Raw genomic sequence first — 13,986 nt, forward strand, 5'->3', positions numbered from 1 at the left:
CCCAGCCCTGAGTGCTCATGGCTGTTCGATTGGTTCTTGATGTAGAGTGCGGCTCACAACCGCGTTTTGCTCTGGTTCCTTTCGTCCCGGATGTGCATGGGGAAGTGATTTAGTCGTGGATAGCCCCTTTTTACGGCCGGAAGCAGCTCATTTAATTCCCTCCGTCCTCACTACCCTCGATGGCGGGGCAGCTAGGGGTGCGTCGACATTCCCCAGCAGGAGAGTGCGATTGCGGTGCACTTGTGTCCGCAAAACGGCGCCACTGGGAGGAATAGTCTGCGCCTCTCACCCAAGGCTCCACCGCTGGTCCAATGGCCGGCAGCACCCAATTTTTCATAAAAGAGCAATTTCCCTTTCCTCCAAGTTGCAAGGTTCGCGGGTTGATGATGAGCGATGCACTGCCTCGTCATTCTCACCAACGATGCCCCCTTTCGCCAGCGGTCAAGAGGTTGCGGTTCGGAGACGCAACACCTCTCCACGCGTCTCTGGCCAGTTCCTCCGGGAGTGTGGCTGTGATGACTCGGAACACGATGCCTTCTGGGCCATCTGACACAACTCCCCATCGCTGCACCACTGCGGTTATGTCGACTTTTACCTTTTGGTGCCACTTGTACGGAGTTTGGGAGTGTGGCAGTCCGGGACGCCTCTGTCTTGTGTGAGGAGATTGCTGTCCTGCTGGCAAAGGATGCAATCGAGCCAGTCCCTCCAGCTGAGATGAGGAAAGGGTTTTACAGCCCTTACTTCATCGTACCCAAGAAAAGCGGTGGCCTTCGGCCTATCCTGGATCTGTGAGTCCTGAATCGGGCCCTGCACAAGCTCCCGTTCAAGATGCTAACACAGAAACACATTATCAAATGCGTTCAGCCCCAGGACTGGTTTGCAGCAATCGACCTGAAAGACGCGTACTTTCATGTCTCGATCCTCCCTCGCCACAGACCGTTTCTGCGGTTTGCATTCAAGGGTCAGGCATGGCAGTACAAGGTCCTCCCCTTCGGGCTCTCCCTGTCCCCCCGTGTCTTTATGAAGGTCACGGAGGGCACCCTTGCCCCAATCTGGGAAGTGGGCATCAGGATCCTCAACTATCTCGACGACTGGCTCATTATGGCCCGGTCCCGAGAGCAGTTGTGCGATCACAGGGACTTGGTGCTCTGGCACCATGGTCAGTTGGGGCTTCAGGTCAACCGAGAGAAGAGCAAGCTCTCCCATGCGCAGAGAATCTCTTATCTCGGTATGGAGTTAGACTCGGTGAGTATGACGGCACGGCTCACCAGCGAGCGTGCCCAGTCAGTGCTGAACTGCCTGAGTTCCTTCAGAGGCAGAACAGTCCCAGATAGCAATGAGTCGGCGGAAGAAGCGTCAGAATGGCGTAATCGCAAACACGTTTGACGGTGCACCGTCGGCTTCCTACCGCCTTCGTTCTGCGGCCGTCCCGCGGGCCAACCGCCGTCCCGCCGCCGTTATATCAAAGGCGACCCTTCCGTGCCCCGTCGGAGGCAAACGCTATTTTCGAGCGATCGGTCGCCGCTTATATATATATATATATATATATATATATATATATATATATATATATATATCATGCAGTTTATCAAGAATAATGATTGATCAAACCAGACAAATTTCCATTTGAAGTTTTAATTCCACATTTCAAAGTACAGTAACTGTCATTGAAACATGATGTCAGATCACTGAAATATAAATAACAGAAAAAAAAGAAAAAATATATATATATACACACACACACACACACACACACACAAAAGAACATGCAGGTTTCCTATTAAATTGTCAAAAAAACAGCCTTAGCTTACAAGCAAATTATAACACTTACAATAATTGTTAATAATATAAAGAGGTCAGCTCTGGGATGAAAAGAATTACCAGTAAACATAAGTAATGAGTATATCTGGTACCAAAGAATGTGCAGGACAACAAAAAAAATTCAGTTATAACATCACATTTACAAGCCATTTCTAACAATAAGATAAGTGGTAATAATTTAGAATAAAGCTCTGGAGTAGAATAGACCATTATAATGGCATTGCTGACCTGGGGTACAAGATGTCTCTTGTATCTGTGATAAACATCTTCACATATATATATAAAAAATACTGAGGTAAAAACAGTAGTAGAACAGACATACCTGCAATGCTGACCTGTGGCACAAGGATTTATAAGCTATATTTAACAATATAATAAGAGTTAAGCACTATGATAATATATAAAGTGAACAGTGTGGATTGGGTGAGTGCAGTCTGACACTTCTGGCTTCTTTAGGGGTCTTGATGTTACTGACTGCAGGATAAAGAAAGGGTTCCAGTTGTCAGTGATGCTGGGGTGTCAGTAGTCAGCCTAGGTTTAAGGGGTCGGCTGTGGGTCCCTCTCAGCTGTGCGACGCCTTTTTCCGCCTTCACAGTCAGATGCTCCTTTCAGGTAACACGGTAATGTTAACCTGGACGGCTTCATCAGTGGCATCCTGGGTTGCCGGGTTCTTCCGGATGGCTCCTGTAGAAAATACAGATCTATCATTCCATTTGAATGGCATAATGCCATACACATCTACTAAACATTTTTTTTTTTTTACATCCAACTTACTTTGAACAATGGTCTTAAGGAACATGTCTCTAAAACATGCTTTATCCCCAACTCCAGTCCAGGTTGTATTGATGGAAAGGTGATTAGAAAAGATACTTTGAAACATCCGCCAGACGGTTGTCTTTAGGTCCCTCCCACATTTGATTGCCAAAAACCGAAGCTGAAAATCCAAAAAAAGTGTTACAAATTACATTTCCCTGAAGCTTATCATACATACATATAAAATGTGACAGGGTGTGGATTCAGACTGTAGAATATGCAGTGTACAATCTTAATTCTACTTTTTAGATTACCATACTACCCTGCTACTTTTTAGCACACTTACAAATCGTTCCTGGAGCTCATTATCCTGCCTCAAACTGTTGTCAAGCAACGCCGAATCTTCCTGGGTGTCTAGGGGGAGTAACAGATCCCCTGGCAGGGATAACTCTCCAACAGACACATTGGCACTGAAATGTTGCAGCATAGTGTCCATTTTGTTGTCCATGCTACGCACAACATCGCCAAACTCTCCAAGACGTCGCAGCATTAAGGTCTGATCTGCACCTACAGGGGTTAAATAAAATAATAGTCAGTCCTGGTCCCTCAACTACTAAAATATGACATTTATATCTAGGTCTACTACATGTATAGGTAGGCCCCAGTGGGAATTAAACCAACAACCACTGGTGTTGTTTGCAAGTTGTACCTGATTGCCCAGTGCGAGCAAACGTCTTCAACATTGTCCCAACTTGCTTCACCTGCTCTTAAAGTGAGCTCTCTGAGCCGCTGTCATCCGAAGCTACAAAATGAAAGGCATATGGTAATTTTGTACATACATCATGTACTCTTTCCTAAGTTTGACTTTTTTGTGCATGTTCTTACCTGCTCGTGCAGTGCTTTCTCTCAGAGCTTGGTTCTCCTCCCTCAGAGCTTGGTTCTCCTCCCTAAGGGCTTGGTTCTCATCCATCACGGCTTGTTTTTTATTCTGGAGTCTCTGGAAATCTACATTAAAAAACAAAACAACAACGAAAAAAAAAAACACCTAAAGGCACTATTTTCAATACTTTTAAAACACTGGACACTAAGACATAGGCCTAAAATATACCTTCATAGCTGAAAACTTCATGCTGTACACGAGATGCCAGGGGAGTCCAAGGGCCAATTACAGAGCGATGACTTTCTCCTATTGATAATCATTGACGTAAAAATATGTTTGAAGTTATTGCATACATTTAATGAATTGGACTTAAAATGGAACACTTAGCAACATATTACATACCTCCAGCGTTTTCACCCATATGCTGCCAGGGTAAATTTGCTGCTGGGGGTGTAAAGCTTAGTACTTGACGAGCTGGAAGAGCAAACATAACAGCTTTAACTTCAGTGCAGAGTATTGCATATTCAGTAATGAAACTATAATTGAACTGTGCAATGCTAATGGAATGTACAACACACCTCGACACCTTTCATCCAGAAACTGCTGCGGCGAGTAACCAGTCAAGTGTCCTAATGAAAAACAGATTATGATTAAAGGATTCCTTATCTTAAATAGAAGCAATAGTTTCCAAGACAAAAAACGTCACAAATAACATCACTTACTTGTGCTCAAACTCTTGAAACACTTTCAGAGGCTCCTGGGGCTTATGGCATCCGCAGCCCCAGTCACGCCGCTCGGGTTGCTCCATATGAGGCCACTTCAGCACTGGTCGCACTCCCGAGTCCCGAGATGGGCATGGCGCCGCGGTACACAGCGTGTCACCATCACACCGATGTGTCGCCGCCGATTCAGCCCCTGGTCGGACCTCTACAGGTCCGACCGAACAGCGTGTTGAAGGTGAACATGAGCCCGATTCCAAACCTCCTCACTGCGCGTCATCCAATCGTTTATGATAATCGGGATGATAACCAGAAGTGAGACTGACATTGACATTCAGGGCTTTGAAGAAGGCTGACCATAGTTGAGAGGTGAATTGAGGTCCTCGGTCTGACACGTCTTCGGGTAAGCCGTATAACCGAAAGACCCAATTGCAAAGATGTTCTGCAGTCTGGAGAGCTGTGGGTAGTTTGGGTAGTGGAATGAGTCTGCAGGCCTTGGAGAATCGATCAATGATGGTAAGTATGGTAGTGTGGCCTTGTGAATTGGGAAGATCCGTAATGAAGTCTATGGCAATGTGAGATCATGGTCGTTGTGGAATGGGGAGTGGTTGAAGGAGGCCTGCGGGAGATTATTTGGATGATTTGTTGATGGTACAGTTGTTGCACTGCTGCATGTAGTTGGTTGTGTCCTTGTGTAGTGATTCCCACCAGAAGCGATTCTTCAGCTGATTAATGGTAGCTGTGATACCTGGATGACCGGATGATGGATGGCAGTGAACTTGACTGATGACCTGATCACGAAGATGTTCAGGGACGAAGATTCTGTCGACTGGGCAGGCCACAGGTGTTTCGTTCTGCTCCCTGTATTGTTGCAGCAGAGTCATGATGTCCCATTGAATGGGGGCAACTACTACATGAAAAGGCAGAATGGGTTCTGGATCTATTGGAATGTCCTCCTCCTCGAATTGACGTGAGAGAGCATCTGCTTTGGTGTTCTTGGAGTCGGGTCGATAAGTTACAGAGAAGTCGAATCGGGTGAAGAACAGGGACCATCTAGCTTGGCGAGGGTTAAGGCCTTGGCGGTGTGTAAGTATTCCAGGTTCTTATGATCTGTCAGTACTGTAAACGGGTGCGTGGATCCCTCTAGCCAGTGCCTCCACTCCTCGAAGGCTGCCTTCATGGCAAGAAGTTCCCGGTCCCCGACACTGTAATTGCGTTCCGCTGAGTTGAGTTTCCTTGAGTAGAAGGCACAGGGATGGAGCTTAGCAGAGGGGTCTGGACGTTGGGACAGGATAGCTCCGATACCGGTGTTTGATGCATCCACCTCGACAACGAAAGGTAATGAAGGGTCAGGGGTGGCAGAGGATGGGCGTGTTGCTGAATCGTTGCTTCAGGGTTTGAAATGCCTTGTGAGTGGGTTCGGACCATTGTAGTCGGTGAGTTCCTTTTTGACCATTGAAGTTAGTGGGGCGACAACCGTACTGAAGTTTCTGATGAACCTTCTGTAGAAGTTCGCGAATCCTAGAAATCGCTGTAATTCCTTGAGGGTTGCGGGTTTAGGCCAGTTAAGAATGGCGTTGACCTTTCTCTCGTCCATGGCCACCCCTCCGCGACTGATTATGTACCCCAAGAATGTGGTGGAAGTTGTGTGGAATTCGCATTTCTCAGCCTTGGCATATAACTGGTATTTGATGAGGCGCTGAAGAACTGATCGGACGTGTTGTACATGTTCAGGGAGTGTGTTGGAATAGATTAGGATGTCGTCAATATACACGATCACAGATTTGTTCAGCATGTCCCTGAAGACCTCGTTGATGAATGACTGAAACACAGATGGACTATTGACCAGTCTGAACGGCATCACAAGATATTCGTAGTGTACAGTGGTTGTGGAGAAGGCTGTCTTCCATTCATCTCCCTCTCTAATGCGAATGAGATTGTAAGCACACCTCAGATCCAGCTTGGTGTAGTATTGGGCAGTGTGAAGCTGTTCAAGGGCTGAAGGAACCAACGGAAGTGGGTATCTGAAAATAACAGTCATTTTGTTTAGTCCACGATAATCAATGCAAGGACGGAGACCACCATCCTTCTTCTTCACGAAGAAGAACCCGGATGAAGCAGGGGATGTGGACGGTCTAATGAAACCTTTCTGGAGTTCTTCATTGATGTAATCCTTCATGGCTTTGGACTCCGGTTGAGACAAGGGGAAGATGCGACCCTTTGGAGGAGAATGCCCTGGCAGAAGATCGATTGCACAGTCATATTTGCGGTGAGGAGGTAAGGTGTTGGCTTGCTCCTTACTGAAAGCCTCCATAAGATCAGCATATTCCTCTGGAAGGTCGAGAATGTACTCTCGTGCTGGAGAGAGTGACACGGAACAGACAGGAATGGGTTTGACCAGAGAAAGACAGTTCTGTTGACAATGACTGCTCCATTTTACGATTTGGCCCTCTCTCCAGGAAATCTGTGGATTATGCAGACGTAACCAGGGTAATCCAAGAATCACGGGAGTGTGAGATGTGGGGAGAACATAGAATTGAATCCTCTCCTTGTGAAGTAAACCAGCCGCCATCAAGATTTTGCGAGTGAGGTGGGTGATGGATCCAGAACCCAATGGCCGACCATCTATTGTCTCCACTGAGAGAGAGGTAGAGCATGAAATCAGTCGAATGTCGCATCTCTTAGCAAACTCCTCAGAAATGAAATTGCCAGCAGCCCCAGAATCGAGTAAAGCAGAGGTAATAATTTGTTTGTCGTTTATCCATAATTCTACTGGAAGGCTCACACACTGGGTATCACACATGGAGGTGAGAGGAGTACTCACCGAGCGTTGTGAGGAGGTAGAAGCACGAGTAGGGCAGTTGTTACGTTGATGGCCAGGCAAGCCACAGTACATGCATAGTCTATTAGAGATGCGTCGATCTCTCTCCTCAACAGACAGATGGTAAGTGTTAATCTGCATGGGTTCAGTAGATTCATAAGACGGCGTGAAAACTGGGCGGTCAGTGCGACGAGAACTGGATCGTCGGGCACGTTGCAGATTGTCAATGGAAATGGTAAGCTCAATGAAGCTATTAAGATCTCTGCCCTCGTCTCTGCATGCTAGCTCAGCTTGAAGATCATAATTCAGACCCTTGCGGAAGAGTACCTTTAACGTGTCGTTCACCCAGTTGGTTTGTGCCGCCAGTGTGCGAAATCGTAGAGCATAATCAGCCGCCGTCATTCTGCCTTGCGATAATTCCAATAAGCGATCTCCAGCTCCCTTTCCCTCCTTAGGATGATCGAATACTGCCCTGAACTGATGTAGGAAGTCATGAAAGGAAGAGAATGCAGATCCATCGGAGCCCCATACAGCAGTAATCCATTCCAGTGCTTTCTCAGTCAGCAGTGAACAAACAAAGGCGATCTTCCCAGTATCAGTAGTATACAGAGTGGGTTGCTGTTCAACAAACAATGAGCATTGTAACAGAAATCCCTTACACTTGCTGGCGTCACCGTTGAATTTCTCCGGGAAAGCGAGACGGGGATTAACCTGGGACGGTATGGAGACTCTGAACGGCTTTGACGAGTTCCTCAGTGATAGACGTCAGTCGATTCAGCTGAAACTGGTTAGCAGCAATCTGACTGGCTTGGGCCGCCATGGTGGTATGAAGACCTTCATAAGCCGCTGGATCTGGTGTCGGCGAAGTCTTCTGTAATGACCCAGAACTCGACATGGGATCCATATGCAGGCTTTATTGCAGAAACTCGTAGTCGTACAGGCAATGGTCAGTACCAGCAATATCAGCAACATAGTGTGGGATTACAAATTTATAAAATGTTAAATATAGGTTCCAATATAATAGTAGGTAATAAAGCTGACATATCCAAGAAGATCAAATCAAGAAAATCAAGAGTCTGAGATAATGACCTTTTGTCTGTGTGCTCTTCCTCACCAGTCTTGCCAGACTGATTGAATTAGCACCTATGCATTTGAATGACACTGTTATGCTGATGAGATCAAGGCTGGGAAAATGGTGTCTGGCATTTTCCTGATTACATTTGCATGCTTTGTTCAAAGTGTCTCCACCTCTACCGAATGGATCCCTCCCACTTGAATGTATATAATCTACAATGTCTTAAAGACAAGTTAGACTTTTGATGACTGCAGTGCCACGCAGAGCGTTCTCAATAAAGAATCCTGCTGAAGATTACCCAAGAGTCTCCTGGTCTTCGTTTCTGAGTTCCCAACAGTTTTTGGCGCCGTGACCCGGATAGAGCTTCTCACCTGAATCCAGATTGAAACTGCAATCTCAACAAAGATCTGACTTCATTCTAGTCTGAATCTTTCTGTACAACCAATGGTTGGTGAGTGTACCTCTATCCAAAAGAACCTTTAAGACCAGAACAAATGTATTATCCTCTGCACCGTCAGAGAAGAGTTAACAGACAGCTGTAGGGTTTGGTTAACTAAGTTACCCTCTAAAAATTATATTTTAGAGATGAAAATAATCCTCTGTTTAGGCAGGAAAGATTAGCATCACATGCTAATATTTTGCTACCCTCTGTGTCTCGGCAGGGAAGTTTAGCGTAAAGTGCTAGAAGTTTGTGTTATCCTCTGTGTCGGCAGAGAAGAATTGTTAATTTTTGGTACTCTCTGTTGATCAGAGAAGTTTTAGTGTTTTGATTGTGTGGTAAAAAAAGGAAACTCACAAGATGTTTAGAAAGAATGCTAGATTGATCCCCACAACTGAAAAAGGTGGTCTCGCGACTCCTTTGTGGTCTGATAGCAAATTCAAATCACTGTTAGGTGTGAAAATGAACCTAATAGTCACTGAGAAAGTTAGACAAGAACTAACTCAGAAATATGATATCCATCCAGACAAAACATGGTCTGTAGATGAGTGTAAAAAGGTACTAGGAGCATGTATTCGCAAGAACAATTTGAAAGGCATTATCTGCTGCCACAGAGAATTTGCCTTAGCGCTAGCTACGCAACAGTCTCAGCGTAACTCAGAACTAGAGGAACAGAACAAAGAGCTCAGAGCTAGAGTATCCTCTTTGACTAAGAAACTGAATCGCAACAAAGCTGCAGCAAAAACTGATGTGGAAGAAGTTAGTCAGACTGATAGCATCTATCCTGATTTACAAACTTTCTTTGAAACAGATGTAGCCATCCAGTCAGTAACTGATGTGCCTGTAGATTCTGTTAAGGTATGTGGCGCTAGGAGGAGATCTCAGGGAACTGAGGGAACTCAAAGTGTTGCTCCCAACCCCTCTGTTGTCCAGGTACAAACTGTTACTAAAGTTCTAGGACCTAAAGATATAGAGAGACTATCCCAGAGCTTACTGTCACCGGGTGACTAATCCGAGCGGAACTCGTGTTTCACTTAAATTAGTCCAGGCGGAAATATTTCCCACACTCCAGTTCCGCCCGGACTAATTTAAGTGAAACACGAGTTCTGTTCCGGTTGGCCCAAGGCGGGGAAATTATCCCAGATACACGTCAGGTGTGGGAAGAGGACGTGTCGGATACCGAGTGGAGGATCGGGAAGGAAGCAGAGATATAAAAGGGGCTGGTTTATGAACAGGAACGGGTAGTTTTAGTTTCGCTGTTGTTCCACAAGATACGGAAGTGGCTGGTGTGGCGTGGATGTTGTGATTTACGGGCTGCAACGGAGAATCCAAGGAAAGTGGATATTGGAAGTGCGGAGGAAGTTAAGTGATCAACCTTTTTGTATGTTGTGTTTACATCTTATTGTGGATTGAGGTGAAGGAGCGATCCTATGTTTGGAAGGCCCCTGGGTGAAGGAGATCATTGAATTCGTATTGGGAGAGGACAACACTGTGTACTGGCGGGTGAAGTCTTTATGAACATTCCTTGTATATTGTGGAGAGTGGATGACGGATGTGGAGGGAGACTAACTGCCTTTAAGAAAGAGTTCCGACTGCATATTTCCCCGTAGCAGTGGGTAATCCCCCCCCTCTCTTGTGTTGATCTAATAATCCTCAGTGCTCGTGTGTTTACTCAGTGTTGATAGTAGTGCCTTGTGTTGGAGATCACTGGGAAAGACGGAGAGACTCCGGTGTACGATATATACGCCTGCCGTGGTCTGCCCCCTGCCTTCTTCCATCTGACACGCCCCGCCAGGACTCTGAGCCCGAAACGGGAATACACCACGGATCTTCCTTCACTGAGTGTGTGGAGTGCGGTGAGTGCTGCTATATTGAAGTGTACACACGAGAAGAATTGTAGTGCCTTTGTGGTGTGTGGTGTTTGTCCGTGGCTGTGTCCCCGGTCGTAGGAAGAGATCTGACGGAGAGGAGCAGTGTATTGGTGGCGACCACAGTCTTTACCTTAAGTAAGCTGGAGCTTGGACGTGTTGGAGGCGCCTCTGGAGGAGGTTGGATGACGATGATCTCTGTAAGCTTTTAAATCAAAGCCTTACCCTTGCATCCACGTGACGTTTTGTCATTTGCCTTGTTAGCAACCACCGGCCTTGTGCGTGTCGTCTGTGCTGTCTCTTCAACGAGGGAAGCGAAGGACAACAGCCGATCCTCCCCCGTGTGCCCTCCTGCCAAGCTGGGAGGGAAGCCCAGTATTGTTTGCAGTCTCACCTGTAAGGTCCACCAGCCGTCAGTCATCGACCAAACCCGTATCTGCTTGGAATACCGACCTCTGAATATCTTCAGTGGTGAGTAGCCAGTTAACAGCTCAGCCCTGTGAATATCCACCTGTGTATTGAACACTGTACTTACCTGAGAGCTAGAACCCCTGCATGCTAACAGCCCAGCCCTGTGAATACTCACCTGTGTATTGAACTCTGTACTTACCTGAGAGCTAGAAACCCCTGCACGCTAACAGCCCAGCCCTGTGAATGCTCACCTGTGTATTGAATTCTGTACTTACCTGTGAGCTAGAACCCCTGCACGCTAACAGCCCAGCCCTGTGAATACCCACCTGTGTATTGAACTCTGTACTTACCTTGGAGCTAGAACCCCTGCACGCTAACAGCCCAGCCCTGTGAATGCTCACCTGTGTATTGAATTCTGTACTTACCTGTGAGCTAGAAACCCTGCACGCTAACAGCCCAGCCCTGTGAATATCCACCTGTGTATTGAACACTGTACTTACCTGAGAGCTAGAACCCTTGCTTTAAACTTACCTGGAGTGGAGTCGGCTGGAAATTAAGGGCTGAAGTGGAGTGTTGTCGAGGAAGGGCTGAAGAGTAGTGTTATCGAGGACTGGAATCCGTATCTGTGGACAAAAATAGTTCGAGTCATTAGTAGTTTTAAAGTTTCCTCTCCCCTTTTCCCCAAACTTTTAAATAAATAAGTGTTAAATTTTAATCTTTAATCTAAAATTTTAGTCTGTCCGTTCATTGGGGTGTTGTGGGACCTCCTCGAGGTGGAAGTTAGAGGGAGGAGCGAGACCCGTTAAATTGGTGGTCCGCTCTGACCTGCGACAGATTTTGGGGTAGTCGAGGTGGCAGGGTGCCACCTCGAGTTGAGCGACCGCCTGGGCACCGAAGTATGGAGGGCCGGGATCTGAGATACGGCTGTCGGAATGGAAAGCCCAGGTCGAATATCTGGCTGGGATTCAAGGATTGAGTGCCCCCCAGAAACTGCAGTTTGAGATAAATTCCCTAGAGGGGGAGGCCCGACGGGAGGTCCAGGCTGCCCCAGAGGCGGTTTGAGCTACTGCACAAGCTGTGTTGGACTTCCTCACAGGACAATATGGGGATGCGACCCCAGTAGCGGTCCTTCGGGCCCAGTTTTTCAATTGCAAGCAAGGGCAGCAACAATCCTTAAAGGCCTTCGCACTAAGGCTGCGGGAGCAGTTCATCGGGCTGCGAGAGAAGCGGGACCATGGCCTGGGAGAGGGAGAGACTCTCTTACGAGACCAGTTCCTGTTGGGGTTGCGAGAGGGCCCAGTCCGTCAGAGTCTACGCGTCCAATTTCGCAGAGACCCAGCTATGACGTTTGAAGACCTGAGAGCAGAGACTCTGGCCCTAGAAGCGGATCAGGCGGGAGTGGTGGATTCCCCAGTGTGTGCGGCAGTGAGTGGAGAAGTGGCAGCCGCCTCTGGATCAGGGGATTGGAAACAGGCCTTACGTTCTGAGCTCTTGAAGGATGTCCGAGAGCAGATGGCAGAGTTATCTAAAACCCTCCTAGAAGAGGTGCGACGAGGCCCCCAACGTTTACCACCAATGTCACGTGAGCGGTTGCACTCTGAGGGAGGACGAGGTCTGGAGAGACGTCCAGTACGGGAGGCCCGAGCCCGTTTTCAGTGGGACGAACAGGGACGCCCCATTTGTAACCGGTGTGGTGAGCCAGGGCATTATAGTTGCCAATGCGGCTCTCGACGGGGTTCCGAAGGGGATTTTTAGGTCGGCCGGCCACTGTGGGTCAAGTGGCTGGGACCTCTGTGAGTGACCCAAATTGGATGAGCGCCCCCAGGAATCAGCTGATCGGGCATAGCCCAGTGGTAGAGGTACGGATCCATGGGGTGAAGATACGTTGTCTGGTAGACACTAGGTCTCAAGTCACCTTAGTCTCAGAGAGCCTGTCCAAGGAGCTGTTTCAGGGTAGCCAGGTACAGGGAACAGAAGCACCCTGGCTGACCTTACGGGGGGCTAATGGACTGGAGATCGCCTATGTCAGATATCTAGTCACAGATTTGGAGATTCATGGAATCACTGTGCCCCAGAAGGGGGTCGTTATTGTCCGAGATCATTGCCTGGGAACCCAAAAAGCCCTGTTGGGGATGAACGTAATTGCAGACTGCTGGGAGGAGTTGTTTCAGGCTAGGCCTAAGAAAACCCTACCACCAGCGGAAAGACAAGAATGGGAAAGGATAGAGGCTGATTGTCGTCGGGTACACATGGCCAAGGCATGGAGGAGTCAAGAAGGTATCGGGCGGGTTGCCTGCCGATACGCAGTTTCTATACCAGCAAGGAGTGAGGCCATTGTCTGGGCAAGAGTACCATCGCAAGAGTGCGGGTCGTCAGGCTGGGTGCTGGTCGAGCCCCATATGGACTGCCAGAGTGTAGCAGTGGCCCATGGACTGGCAGTGGTTCGCCGAGGCCGAGTCCCGGTGAAGATACGGATCGAGAACCCTTACCCCGTCAATTTACATCGTCACCAGCGGTTGGTCCTGGTGACCATGGTGGATGCCCTGCAGGTGCGAGAGGGCCGGGAAGTCAGCTTCCGGCAGGTGTGTCCTACGGTCGTAGAAGTGACCTTGGCCCAGACAGACTTGTCCCTGGAACAGATCGGAAATGAGGTGCCTGCTCACCTGGCCAGAGAGTCCCTACAGGGAGAAGGGCTAGAGGAAAGCCAGAGTAAACTATTGCAGGATCTCCTTACCAAGTGGCAACATGTGTTCTCCAGGCATGATGAGGACTATGGCTGTACCGGCGTAGTGAAACATCAGATCCCCACTGGCGACGCCCTGCCTAGTCGTGAGAGATACCGTCCAGTACCACCCACTCTGTATTTGGAGGTTCGTACTCTGGTGCAGTGAATGCTGGACAAGGGGATTGTCCGGGAGAGCAGTAGTCCATGGGCGGCCCGATTGTCCTCGTGCAGAAGAAGACGGGAGCTTGGAGATTTTGTGTAGACTATCGGAAATTAAATCAAGTCACAAAGAAAGATGCTTTTCCTCTGCCGCGGATAGAGGACTCTCTTGCCAGCCTGACACGGTCTGTATGGTATTCCACTTTGGATCTTGCAAGTGGGTATTGGCAAGTCCAGGTCGAGGGGGTCGACCGAGAGAAGAGTGCTTTCACCACTCCTTTTGGGCTTTTCGAGTGGGACCATATGCCCTTTGGC

At 48.0% G+C, this 13,986-nt stretch overlaps 1 long non-coding RNA gene across 1 annotated transcript; it reads right to left on the reverse strand.

Moving 5' to 3' along the window:
• Positions 1-1,619: 1,619 nt before the first annotated feature.
• LOC132115747 (uncharacterized) lies at positions 1,620-4,144 on the reverse strand. The gene is made up of 8 exons (XR_009425554.1): positions 4,033-4,144; positions 3,857-3,928; positions 3,683-3,760; positions 3,460-3,579; positions 3,284-3,376; positions 2,921-3,141; positions 2,596-2,755; positions 1,620-2,505 (listed from the first exon to the last, which is right to left on the reverse strand). It is a non-coding gene; the product is annotated as an uncharacterized LOC132115747 (long non-coding RNA).
• Positions 4,145-13,986: the final 9,842 nt, after the last annotated feature.

Source organism: Carassius carassius, chromosome 35 (assembly GCF_963082965.1).
Source record: "Carassius carassius chromosome 35, fCarCar2.1, whole genome shotgun sequence".
Lineage (NCBI taxonomy): Eukaryota > Metazoa > Chordata > Actinopteri > Cypriniformes > Cyprinidae > Carassius > Carassius carassius.